Genomic DNA, 13,592 nt, shown 5'->3' on the forward strand with positions numbered 1-13,592 from the left:
GCAGTTAATAAAATCAGTTTAGTCTTCCTTTAAAACTATCTAGAATGACAAAATCTATAGCTAACAAAACTACTAACGTTATCTTTAGTTGCCTAGATAACTAGCTAGCTAGGTTGATGCAATAATGCAGCCAGCAGATAACAATAATAATCTAGACTCACTGAATAAATGTGTTTGGCACAGGACAAAGACAGTTAAATGATCTGCTGCTGCTACCCAAGGCCAAGGAATACCGTTCCTGAAAAGGTTAGTCAGCCAGTGTTTTAGTCCAGTAATATTGGACTAGCACACTATTTTATTTCCACTGCTGGGGATCGTTCACAGATGTTTGTCGTAATCAAACCTACAAATTCAAATTCAATAGAGGAGCAATAGAGAACAGAAGAGGAAAGCCCCCCCCCCATCCCACTTGTGCCATGTCATGAAGATAACTGGACCTACAGTATTGAGATGTACTTTTTGTTAAGTAAATCAGGTGTTAAATGAGGTGAAAATGAGATTGGAGTAGGATTTAAAATAATGAATAATTACAGAACACTAATCAGATTATGATTATTTGGCATGTGCACCACGATAGGACCCATGGGGTGTGAGTAGCTCTGTTTTGTACAGACAAACTATATATGTAGAAACCAGACGACAAAGTTTAAATTAAGCCTCTTAAATCGATAAATCAACATATCCCAAGCAACTGGGAGAGTGTGAGCGGTCAGTTATGTACAACAGCGAACCAATCATTTGGTAAAGTGGCGCAGTGACACAAATCCAACAAGCCATGGCTTCCCCCGGAGGAAAAGACAAGGAGCAACTTGAAGAAGCAAACGAGAGTAATGAACAGCTAAAGGATATCCAGGAAAACATAGCTAAAATGCTCTCAATCCTCACCAAAACAAACAAACTGCTACAATCTGTTGTTAAAAAAGTAGATTCGTTAAAACTGAAATTAGGCAAATAAGTACATGTGACAAAACAATCACTCAAGAGTGTGGAAAATCATTGTACCATCTTAACCTCTTTGAAATATATTTTCCATAATAAAAAATATTGTATTTTCAGCTATTTTGAAGCTGGTGTCCCAAAACGAAAGTATAAGACGCAAAAACTAAACTGAAGAATGGGAAGCATTGAAATAGTGCACATAGAACAGCTCTATCACTACGTAGACTTGCTTTCAATCAAAATGACAGATCTATAATCACATTTCTATGTTAATATGGTCAGGTCGCCCAAAAAGTTATATATTGCAGCATTAAATGTTTGCTCACCTTACATGCTCACACGTTTTATATATGTAATGTATACTATGCCTCTTCCATATCCACGGGATGTTCACCAACATGTCATATGACATGTCTGATAAAATGTTTCATCTGGTTCTTCAATGGCAGATGGAACAGACAAGGTTAACTTTAGTAAAGGCCAACAAATTCAAACTTATTACATGGAATGTGCACAGGTTCTTCAACATTTAAAGAGATTGTCAGCAGATGTGGTTTTGCTGCAAGAGCTACACTTAAAAAATGAAGATGAGCTGAGGTGGAGAGGCGTATGCTGCCACCTACTGTAGTAACAGCAGAGGTGTAGGCATCCTGATGAATAAGAATACACCCTTTTCCCATATATCCCAGCACACGGACCAAGAAGGAAATGTTCTAATTTTGAATTGTACCTTACATGGGGGAAAATACACGTTGATTTCATTGTATATCCACCCAGTGGCATACCTGGTGTTTTTAGATAGAAATCAAGCTATATTAGATCAAACCCAGACAGGAACTATTATTTTAGCAGGTGACCCAAATCAAGCATTCAGCAAGTTAGACAGACATAGCAATAAAAAAGGGAAATTCACCTAGCCTCCAAAGAGGCTGAACAATTTACTCTCTGCAAATATTTTACAGGACACCTGGAGAATATTTCTAACTACAAAAAGTAATACAGCTCTAAAAACATTTACATTACTGTGTAGTTTACCAATAAAATGGTCTGATGATGATATTCTGCATTTATTTCCCAAAAGAAACTCACAATACATTTTTATAGAAAGTTAACAAAAATAGATAAGATAGTGCTACCAAGGAAAGGAAAATACCTGTCTATTTATGAAAAAAAATCACCCTGATTAACTTAACTTTAGTCATATCCCAGTTTACCTATTTGCTTATGGCCTTGCCTACACCTAGCGACTTGTCTAAGTTTTGAAGCGAAAAGATATTACAGTTTATTTGGAACGGCAAGCCAGACAAAATTAAATGGTCCTGTTAATATAATGAATATTAGTTCGGAGGGCAGAAATTATAAAATATTACAGCGCCCTCACTGAAAGCTTCAGTCATACAAAAGTTGTACTTAAATCCGAACTGTTTCTCTAGCAGGTAAGTAAGAATGTCTCTCCCCATGTTCAAGAATGGCCTTTTTCCACTTTATTAAGAGTAGGACCTCTCACTTTCATTTATTTGAAAATGAAATAATGATGAAATGAAAAATCACTATACAAGCCATAGAAAGTTGGTTGCAATATCAGTTTAATCCACCAGAAAAGACAACACATATTATGGCTAATGTAGAAAATAAAATATTTTTTGGGAAAACATGTTTAAATTTTTTTGGGGTAAATTATATCATAAATAGGACTGGTGGAGTTGTCACACATGCAGCTAACAAAAATATATGGAAATGTCTGCTTTACTCAAAATTACAACTAACTAATTTGCAGCATTACCGCAAAAGTTGAGGCAAGTGGAAGGGGAAAAAATTCAGCCCTGAAAAAAAGTGTTAAAGAAAATTGTGATGAATAAAAAAGTATACCATTTAAAGACCCAAAAATTGACAATTGTGCCACAGCCATTTCACGTAGACTTGTTTGTTTGTTTTGGATCATTGTCTTTCTGCATGACCCAGCTGTGCATCAGCTTCAGCTCACTGACAGCCTGACAGTCTCCTCTAGAATTCCTGTTTTCGCCAGGCGTAATGGGACCCATGTCGTCCAAAAAGTTGACTCAAGTTTGCCAAAAAGAACCTGGAAGCACTTAGATGATCATCAGGACTCTTGGAAGAATGTTCTATGGACAGATCATTCACAAGTATAACGCCCCCCCCCCCCCCCCCCCCCCCAATCATTTTCCCACACAACTTCATCTAAAATTGTTAAATGAGTTTCCAGTAAACAATAGATATCATATTAATTTTAGCCATGTAAATACTGATAGTGTTTTCTTATCTGCCAAGCCATTACAATTGTAAATGACTAATATATATATTTATATATATATATATATATATATATATTTTACCATAATGAGATAGAAGTTTCAATTTTATTCATCATAATATATGTTCGTAAACTTACCATTAAAAAGTACCATCATGATTGAGTGCAACTTAGTAAACCTCCAATTGTTCTCCACTGTTCCATCCGGTAAAACATCCCCCCACCCCAAGTTCGGATGTCGTACCAGTGACTGGTAGACTACCCCTGGTCATCTGGATCCTAGTGGCTTTGAGAAATTGGGCTCCCATCCTTTAAAAACAACACAAAGAGCAACCCAAAGAACAGAAGCAGATTCACTTTGAAAGGCATTTCCAATGCTCGCACCTCATGTAATGAATACTCAGGGAGAAAAAGGTGTAGATGGTGTTAATTTCACCTTCGCAGAAGGCAGGAATCGTGGTCACAGGCAGGGAATGGTCATACACAGGTAGGCAAACAGGCAGGTGAATCAAAACTAGGACTGAAGGCTATAACTAGCTCTCACAAACGAGCTTGGAAAGGCTTGGTAGAGTCGAAACGAACAATACCTCAATTGACTAAGGAAATAAATACAGAACCTTACACCTCAATTGTATTGTATAGCTATTTAAAAGAAAATATACAGTACCAGTCAAAAGTTTGGACACACCATTCTAGTTTTTTCTTTAATTAGACTATTTTCTACATTGTAGAATAACAGTGAAGATATCAAAACTATGAAATAACACATATGGAATCATGTAGAAACCAAAAAAGTGGTAAACAAATCAAAATATATTTTATAGTTGAGATTCTTCAAGTAGCCACCATTTGCCTTGACGACAGCTTTGCACACTCTTGGCATTCTCTCAACCAGCTTCACCTGGAATGCTTTCCAACAGTCTTGAAGGAGTTGCAACAGATGCTGAGCACTTGATGGCTGCTTTTCCTTCACTCTGCGGTCCAACTCATCCCAAACCATCCCAAAATAGTCAAAATAAAGAAAAACCCTTGAATGAGTAGGTTTGTCCAAACGTTTGACTGGTACTGTATATTGTAATCTAAATAACCCAATTCATGTTGTTAAGTTCAAGAGAATACAATATATAAATATTGCTGACATTAGTTTCAAGTTTTGAGGTCACATGCACAAGTACAGTGAAATACCTTTCTTTAAAACTCAAAACCCAACAATGCGATAATTAATAACAATGTATTACTATAAAAAAACATGAGAAATAAGAATAAGAAATATGAAATACACAATAGAATAAGTATACTAAACACAGGAAATATTTAAAAAGTATGTTCCAATACCATATTTACATGTGCAGGGATACTGGAGTGATGGAGGTAGATATGTATTGGGGTAAGGTGACTAGGCAACAGAATATAAGATATACAGAGTAGCAGCAGCTTGCATGTGAGTGGGTGTGCAGGTGTGTAGAGTCAGTATAAATGTATGTGCATATTATGTGTGGGTGAGCAAATGATGGAGTGACAGTGTGTGAGTGTGCATAGAGACAGTGTAAGTACTGAAATAAAATCATATTTTTGCAGATAGAACTTTATAGTCCCAAGCTCTAGACATCAGTCATGGGCTTCATCAATAAGTGCATAGACAATGTCACCTCCACAGTGACTTTACGAATGTATCCAAACCATAAACCATGGATTACAGGAAATATCCATGCTGGGCTAAAGGTTAGAGCTAATGCTTACAAATAACAGACACAGATATGGACGCATTCAAGAAATCTCGCTACGACCTCTGACAAGACATAAAAAATGCAAAAGGACAATGTAGGAAGGTGGAATCCTACTACACTGGCTCCGACGCTTGTCGGATGTTGCAAGGTTAGCAGATGATAACGGATTACAAAGGGAAACCCAGCCGTGAGATGCCCAGTAACGCAGAACTACCAAACGAGCTAAATGCCTTTTATGCCCGCTTCGAAGAAAACAACACTGAGTCCTGCATGAAAGTTCTCAGAGCAAGTTTTTTCACTGACATTTTCAATCTCTCCTTGACTCAGTCGTTATTCCCAACATGTTTCAAGCTGACTACCATTGTCCCTGTTCCCAAGATCTCCAGGGTAACCTGCCATCAATCCAAGACACCCTGGACCCACTCCAATTCGCATACAGATCCTCAATTGCACTTCAGACTGCCCTTTCCCACCTGGACAAGAGTGTAAATACTGAATTCTGTTCATAGACTACAGCTCAGCATTCAACACCATAGTCCTCTCCATGCTCATCACCAAGCTCATGACACTGGGACTTAACACTTCCCTCTGCAACTGGATCCTGGACTTCCTGATGGGCCGGCCCCAGGTGGTGAGGGTAGGCAACAACATCTCTCACCCTCAACACGGGAGCCCCTCAGGGGTGCGTGCTTAATCCCCTCTTGTACTCCCTGTTCACCCATGACTGCGTGGCCATGTACAACTCTAACACCAAGTTTGCTGACGACATGACCGTGGTAGGCCTGATCACTGACGATGATGAGACAGCCTACAGGGAGAAGGTCAGAGACTTGGCAATGTGGCGCCAGGACGACAGGGTTGTAGTGGTGCGGGTCGAGAACTTCAAGTTCCTTGGCATCCACATCACTAAGGACTCAACACACACCTTCACAGTCATGAAGAGGGCATGACAACGCCTCTTCCCAATCATGAGGCAGAAAATATATGGCATAGGCGTTTGGATCCTCAAAAGGTTCTACAGCTGAACCATCGAGAGCATCTTGACGAGCTGCATCACCGCTTGGTAGGGCAAATGCACCACCCTCTACAGCAAAGCACTACAGAAGGGGATGCGGATGGCCCAGTACATCACGGGGGCCAAGCTCCCTGTCATCCAGGACCTTTATATCAGGCGGTGTCAGAAGAAGGCCTGAAAATTGCCAAAGACTTCATCCACACAAGCCATAGACTGTTCACTCTTCTACCGTTTGGAAAACGTACCGGAGCATCGGATCTCAGACCAATGGCTCTGAGACATCTTCTACCCCCAAGTCATAAGACTGCTAAATAGCCATAAGACTGCTAAATGGTTAGTTAAATGAATACACAGTGTCAGAATCTCCCTAGGAGAGGTGGGTGTGGAGTCAGGCGCAGGAGAGCAAGAATTCCAAGAAGGGCGTTTTATTTACTGGTCCACCAACACAACAGGTACAGGACCACAAAAGCAGCCACAAGAAAACAGGAACCCAGTCCTGTAAAAAACGGAGGAAACACACTCCTCTACTAAACTAACGTGCGGGAAAAATAGTCCCGTGAACAGTAAAAAAACGCAACCCAAACCAACGACAGTAACACAAGCGATCCCGCACAAAACCTAGCGGGTAGGGCGAGATTAAATACCCAACTGATTAGCTTAAACTAGACACAGGTGAACACAAGACAGACAAAACCAAACGGAAAAGAAAAGGGATCGGTGGCAGCTAGTAGGCCGGCGACGACGATTGCCGAGCGCCGCCCGAACAGGGAGAGGAGCCACCTTCGGTGGAAGTCGTGACACACAGACTATCTACATTGACTCTATCTTGCACTGACTCTACAGTCAGTGTATGCACACTCACAAGACTATACAGTCTACACGCTATATACACACTCACTCACACTACACTGACATCTCACACAAAACCCACACACATTGACATACAATAGATACACATACACACGTAACATACACTTTCACACTCATCATATGCTGCTGCTCTGTTCTTTATACTTACTCTTATTATAATCTGTCCTGATGCTTAGTCACTTTACCCTTCCTTTATGTACATATCTACCTCAAATACCTCGTACCCCTGCACATTGATCTGGTACTGGTACTCCCTATATAAAGCTTCATTCTTGTGTGTTTTATTCCTCTTGTGTTAATATTTTTATTTGCATCGTTGGGAAGGGCTCATAAGCAAGCATTTCACGGTATTCGGTGCATGTGACAAATAACATTGATTTGATTTGTTGAAGAGTGTAGCCTGGGTACTGGATAGACAGGAGAGGAGTCTATCTGTAGTTACAGCCTGATGGTAATTAGAAAGGATAGCGCTAATTAGACATGTGGCAATTAAATTAAGCCCTGATTGCCTGGGCTAAATGGACCAGTCATGAGGTAATTATTATTGATGATTGGCTCACTTAGGTATAGGATGATGATGATGATGATGTACTCCACACATTTATCTGCTCTGAAGCATCATCTGTAGGGTGAAAAATGGCCTCCATATGTTGCTGTTTGTTTTGCTTGTTTATGATTACGGTATTTGCTATAGATTGATTCCAGTATTTCTCTCAGCTCAACATTAGGTGGGTCTCACAGTAAATCCCCAGTGGATCTTCAGAGTCATGGATTTCAGTGACCTCACACGCTGAGGTCGTAACCTGGAACAAAGTTCACTCTGGGAATCAATTCCTGGGTGCCCCCATTTAGGAAAACCCCTCCTCTTTGCAGAGGACTCAAAGACAAGGTTCAAGCTAACTAGAGAGGCAGGGAGGGATGGAGAGAGGTGGAGAGACAAATAAGGAAAGGGAATTCATGGAGCGAGTGGAGGGGGAAAAGAGACACGGACAGCTGGTAAGAGTTCTAAGAATAGATTGAGAGATGGTGAAAACAGAAAAGGGAGACCGACAAAAAAAATATAGAAATATAGAAAGAGTAGAGGAAGACAGGAATCTATAGCATTAGACAGGGGGCAGTGGGTGACCGAGATCCCCAGTAGTTCACTGTCTTCAGTGGGATCAAAGCAGTTGGAGGATACAGTCAATCTATTATATCTACTGCACCACAAAGAGAGAAAGGGAGAGAGGGGGGATGATGAAGGGAGAGGGGAGATGGGAGAGATGAGAGGAAGAAAATGTTAGGAGTATCAATAAGGTCAGAGGTTATGAAAACTGCCAACATGTGGTCTGTCTGAGATGATGAAAAGGTCATGGTTTGTCTGAGGTTAGAGACACTGAGGCCTTCTTCACATATAGAACGCACATCAGAACCCCCTGGTTGATCATCATCTAGATGTTATAGACTAGAACAAGAGAACCTGAGTAGGCCATTTAAAATGCAACTTTACAGAGCTTAATTAAAGGGAAACTGTCTCTCCATACCTTCAGGTTATGCTCAATCCCTACACCCCAACCCAAGCACTCCGTTCTGCCACCTCTGGTCTCTTGGCCCTCCCACCCCTACAGGGGATCAGCTCCCCCTCAGCTCAGTCAAAGCTCTTCTCTGTCCTGGCCTACCCCAATGGTGAAAAAAGCTTCCCCCTAACGTCCGGACAGCTGAGTCCCTGCCCATCTTCTGAAAATGTCTGAAACACTACCTCTTCAAAGAGTATGTGAAATAAATCCCACGAAACAAATAAAACATACCTGTCCTTGTCTTTTCCTACTGCCACTGACTTTGCTGATAACTACATTATTGGGGGGAAATGTACTTGCTACGACTGTGATATGTGGTTGTCTCAGCTAGCTATCTTAAAATGAATGCACTAATTGTAAGTCGCTCTGGATAAGAGGATCTGCTAAATGACTCAAATGTAAATGTTGTCATTTGTACAACATATCACTGTTTTTCTGTTATAAACACAATTTCATACCACTTCATTCTATATGTCTGCCTCCCAAGAAGTGACTGTATCTCTTTTGATGGCATTAGAATAGGCTACCATTTTAAACAATTGCCAGATTCCAAAGAATGAAAAGCAGAATTTCTCTATGAATCAGAATAAGAGACGTCTTCGGTGTTAGATTCCCCCTCTGATCCCCTCCTGTCTCAATGTGTTGGTCCTCTCATCACTCACACCTGGACCACAGCACCACCAGGTTTACCCAGGCAGATCACTCAAGATTGACATCGAAATTGGACGTCTGTCCAGAGGATGACGGGAAATGCCTTCAAAACCAGCCACTAGGGGTGGCAGGTAGCCTAGTGGTTAGAGCGTTGGGCATGTAATCAAAAGGTTGCTGGATTGAATCCTTGAGCTGACGAGATAAAAATTGTCCTTTTGCCCCTGAACAAGGCAGTTAACCCACTGTTCCCAGATAGGCCGTCATTGTTCTTAATGCTCGCTTCGAGACAAGCAACACTGAAGCATGCATGAGAGCCCCAGCTGTTTCAGATGACTGTGTGATCACTCTCCGTAGCCGATGTGAGCAAGACCTTTAAACAGGTCAACATTCACAAAGCCACGAGGCCATACGGATTACCAAGACGTGTACTCAAAGCATATGCGGACCAACTGCAAGTGTCTTCACTGAAATGTTCAACCTCTCCCTGACCGAGTTTGTAAACCTACATGTTTCAAGCAGACCACCATAGTCCCTGTGCCCAAGGAAGCTAAGGTAATCTGCCTAAATGATTACCGCCCCATAGCACTCACGTCTGTAGCAATGAAGTACTTTGAAGAGCTGGTCATGGCTCACATTAACACCATCATCCCGGAAACCCTAGACCCACTCCAATTCGCATTCCGCCCCAACAGATCCACAGATGACCCAATCTCAATCGCACACCACACTGCCCTTTCCCACCTGGACAAAAGGAACACCTATGTGAGAATGCTGTTCATTGACTACAGTTTAGCGTTCAACACCATATTCCCCAATAAGCTTATCACTAAGCTAAGGACCCTGGGACTAAACACCTCCCTCTGCAACTGGATTCTGGACTTCCTGACGGGCCGCCTCCCAGGTGTTAAGGGTAGGCAACAACACATCTGACACGCTGATCCTCAACACTGGGGCCCTCAGGGGTGCGTGCTTAGTCCCCTCCTCTACTCCCTGTTCACCCACGACTGAGTGGCCAAACATGACTGCAACACCATCATTAATTCTGCTGATGACAACAGTGGTAGGCGTGATCACTGACACCGAGGAGACAGCCTATAGGGAGGAGGTCAGAGACCTGGCGGTGTAGTGCCAGGACAACAACCTCTCCTTCAATGTGAGCAAGACAAAGGAGCTGATCGTGGCCTATAGGAAAAGGTGGGCAGAACAGGCCCCCATTAACATCAACGGGGCTGTAGTGGAGCGGGTCAAGAGTTTGAAGTTCCATGGTGTCCACGTCACCAACAAACTATCACGGTCCAAACACACCAAGAAAGTTGTGAAGAGGGCACGACAACACCTTTCCCCACTCAGGAGTCTGAAAAGATTTGGCATGGGTCCCCAGATCCTCAAAAAGTTCTACAGTTGCACCATCGAGAGCATCCTGACCGGTTGAAATTCCACCTGGTATGGCAACTGCTCGGCATCTGACCATAAGGCACTACAGAGGGTAGTGCGTACGGCCAAGTACATCACTGGGGCCAAGCTTCCTACCATCCAGGACCTATATAGTAGGCGGTGTCAGAGGAAGTTCCAAAACATTGTCAAAGACTCCAGTCACCCAAGTCATAGACTGTTCTCTCTAATACCGCACGGCAAGCGGTACCGGAGTGCCAAGTCTAGGACCAAAAGGTTCCTTATTAACAGCTTCTACCCCCAAGCCAAAAGACTGCTGAACAATTAATCAAATGGCCACCCAGACTATTTACATTGACACCCCTCCCTCCATTCGTTTTTTCACTGCTGCAATGCGCTGTATATTATCTATGCATAGTTCCTTTACCCATACCTACATGTACAACTTACCTCGACTAACCTGTACCCCACACATTGTCTCAGTACTTGTATATAGCCTCGTGATTGTTATTTTATGATGTTACTTTATATTCTTTTTTACTTTTGTTTATTTAGTAAATATTTTCGTAACTCCTTCTTGAACTGCATTGTTGGTTAAGGGCTTTTGAGTAAACATATTACGGTAAGGTCTGTGTTCAGCGCATATGACAAATACAATTCGATTTGATTACCAAACCATAGGTATATTTCACTATATTCATTATTTAACCACAGATCTTCTTTGCCACACTGTACACTGTGTATGCGTAGGAACAGTTGAAGTCGAAAGTTTACATACACCTTAGCCAAATACATTTCAACTGAGTTTTTCACAATTCTTGACATTTTATCCTAGTAAAAATTCCCTGTCTTAGGTCAGTTAGGTTCACCACTTTATTTTAAGAATGTGAAATGTCAGAATAATAGCAGAGATTTAGCAGAGATTTTTAAAATGTATTTCAGATTTGATTTCTTTCTACACATTCCCAGTGGGTCAGAGGTTTACATACATTTAATTAGTATTTGGTAGCATTGCCTTTAAATTGTTTATCTGGGTCAAACGTTTCGGGTAGCCTTCCACAAGCTTCCACAAAAAGTTGGGTGAATTTTGGCCCATTCCTCCTGACAGAGCTGGTGTAGCTGAGTCAGGTTTGTAGGCCTCCTTGCTCACACACGCTTTTTCAGTTCTGCCCACACATTTTCTATAGGGTTGAGGTCAGGGATTTATGATGGCCACTCCGATTCCTTGACTTTGTTGTCCTTAAGCCATTTTGCCACAACTTTGGAGTATGCTTGGGGTCATTGTCCATTTGGAAGACCCAATTGCGACCAAGCTTTAACTTCCTGACTGATGTCTTGAGATGTTGCTTCAATATATCCACATAATTTCCCCTCCTCATGATGCCATCTATTTTGTGACGTGCTCCAGTCCCTCCTGCAGCAAAGCACCCCCACAACATGATGCTGACACCCCTGTGCTTCACGGTTGGGATGGTGTTCTTCGGCTTGCAAGCCTCCCCCTGTTTGCTCTAAACATAACGATGGTCATTATGGCCAAACAGTTCTATTTGTGTTTCATCAGACCGGAGGACATTTCTCCAAAAAGTATGATCTTTGTCTCCATGTGCAGTTGCAAACCGTAATCTAGGTGTTGTATGGTGGTTTTGGAGCAGTGGCTTCTTCCTTAAGAGCGGCCTTTCAGGTTATGTCGATATAGGACTCGTTTTAATGTGAATATAGATACTTTGTACCTGTTTCATCCAGCATCTTCACAAGGTCCTTTGTTGTTGTTCTGGGATTGATTTGCACTTTTCGCACCAAAGTACGCTCATCTCTAGGAGACATAACGCCTCTCCTTCCTGAGCGGTATGACGGCTGCGTGGTCCCATGGTGTTTATACTAGCGTACTATTGTTTGTACAGATGAACGTGGTACCTTCCAGCATTTGGAAATTGTTCCCAAGGAAGAACCAGACTTGTGGAGGTCTACAATTTTTTTTCTGAGGTCTTGGCTGATTTCTTTTGATTTTCCCATGACGTCAAGAAAAGAGGCACTGAGTTTGAAGGTAGACCTTGAAATACATCCACAGGTACACCTCCAATTGACTCAAATTATGTCAATTACACTATCAGAAGCTTCTAAAGCCATGACATAATTTTCTGTAATTTTCCAAGCTGTTTAAAGGCACTGTCAACTTAGTGTATGTAAACTTATGACCCACTGGAATTATGATACAGTGAATTATAAGTTAAATAATCTGTCTGTAAACAATTGTTGGAAAAATTACTTGTGTCATGCACAAAGTAGATGTCTTGCCAAAACTATTGTTTGTTAACAAGATATTTGTGGAGTGGTTGAAAAGCTAGTTCTAATGACTCCAACCTGTATGTAAGTGTATGTACACTTCCAACTTCAACTGTACATGTGTGTAGGTGTGTGCATGCATGCGTGTGTGTTACCTGTGTTTTTGATCACCTTTAAGTATGACTTGTATACTGTACAGATTTAGGATCTTAATTTGATCACTCATTTGTTGCTGAGAATTTTCCTGCGGTGCAGGAACTTTGTGATTTCTATAGATTCACTGAAACATACGTTTATATTTTTGTTCAGTGTAGATAATTACTTGGTGGCCAATAGCAACACCCCAAAATAAAAGGCTTTAGATGTGCCAGGTGCACCTGCAACCACAACAATTCAATAACATTGACATAAGATCTTCCCTAAGCATTACAGGGGTAAGGCTCTGAATATATACAGCAACATCTCCCGTGTAAGCATTCCTATCCTATAGATGTTATGTCCTTGTATTGCTACTGCTGTATCATCAAATTAATTATCTAAGTGAGTCTCAGAAATGTATAATACACTGCTCAAGGGTGTATTATACAAGGGAACACTTAAACAACACAATGTAACTCCAAGTCAATCACACTTCTGTGAAATAAAACTGTCCACTTAGGAAGCAACACTGATTGACAATAAATTTCACATGCTGTTGTGCAAATGGAATAGACAACAGGTGGAAATTATAGGCAATTAGCAAGACACCCCCAATAAAGGAGTGGTTCTGCAGGTGGTGACCACAGACCACTTCTCAGTTCCTATGCTTCCTGGCTGATGTTTTGGTCACTTTTGAATGCTGGTGGTGCTTTCACTCTAGTGGTAGCATGAGACGGAGTCTACAACCC

The sequence above is a fragment of the Salvelinus namaycush genome, chromosome 13 (genome assembly GCF_016432855.1).
Source record: "Salvelinus namaycush isolate Seneca chromosome 13, SaNama_1.0, whole genome shotgun sequence".
Classification (NCBI taxonomy): Eukaryota; Metazoa; Chordata; class Actinopteri; order Salmoniformes; family Salmonidae; genus Salvelinus; species Salvelinus namaycush.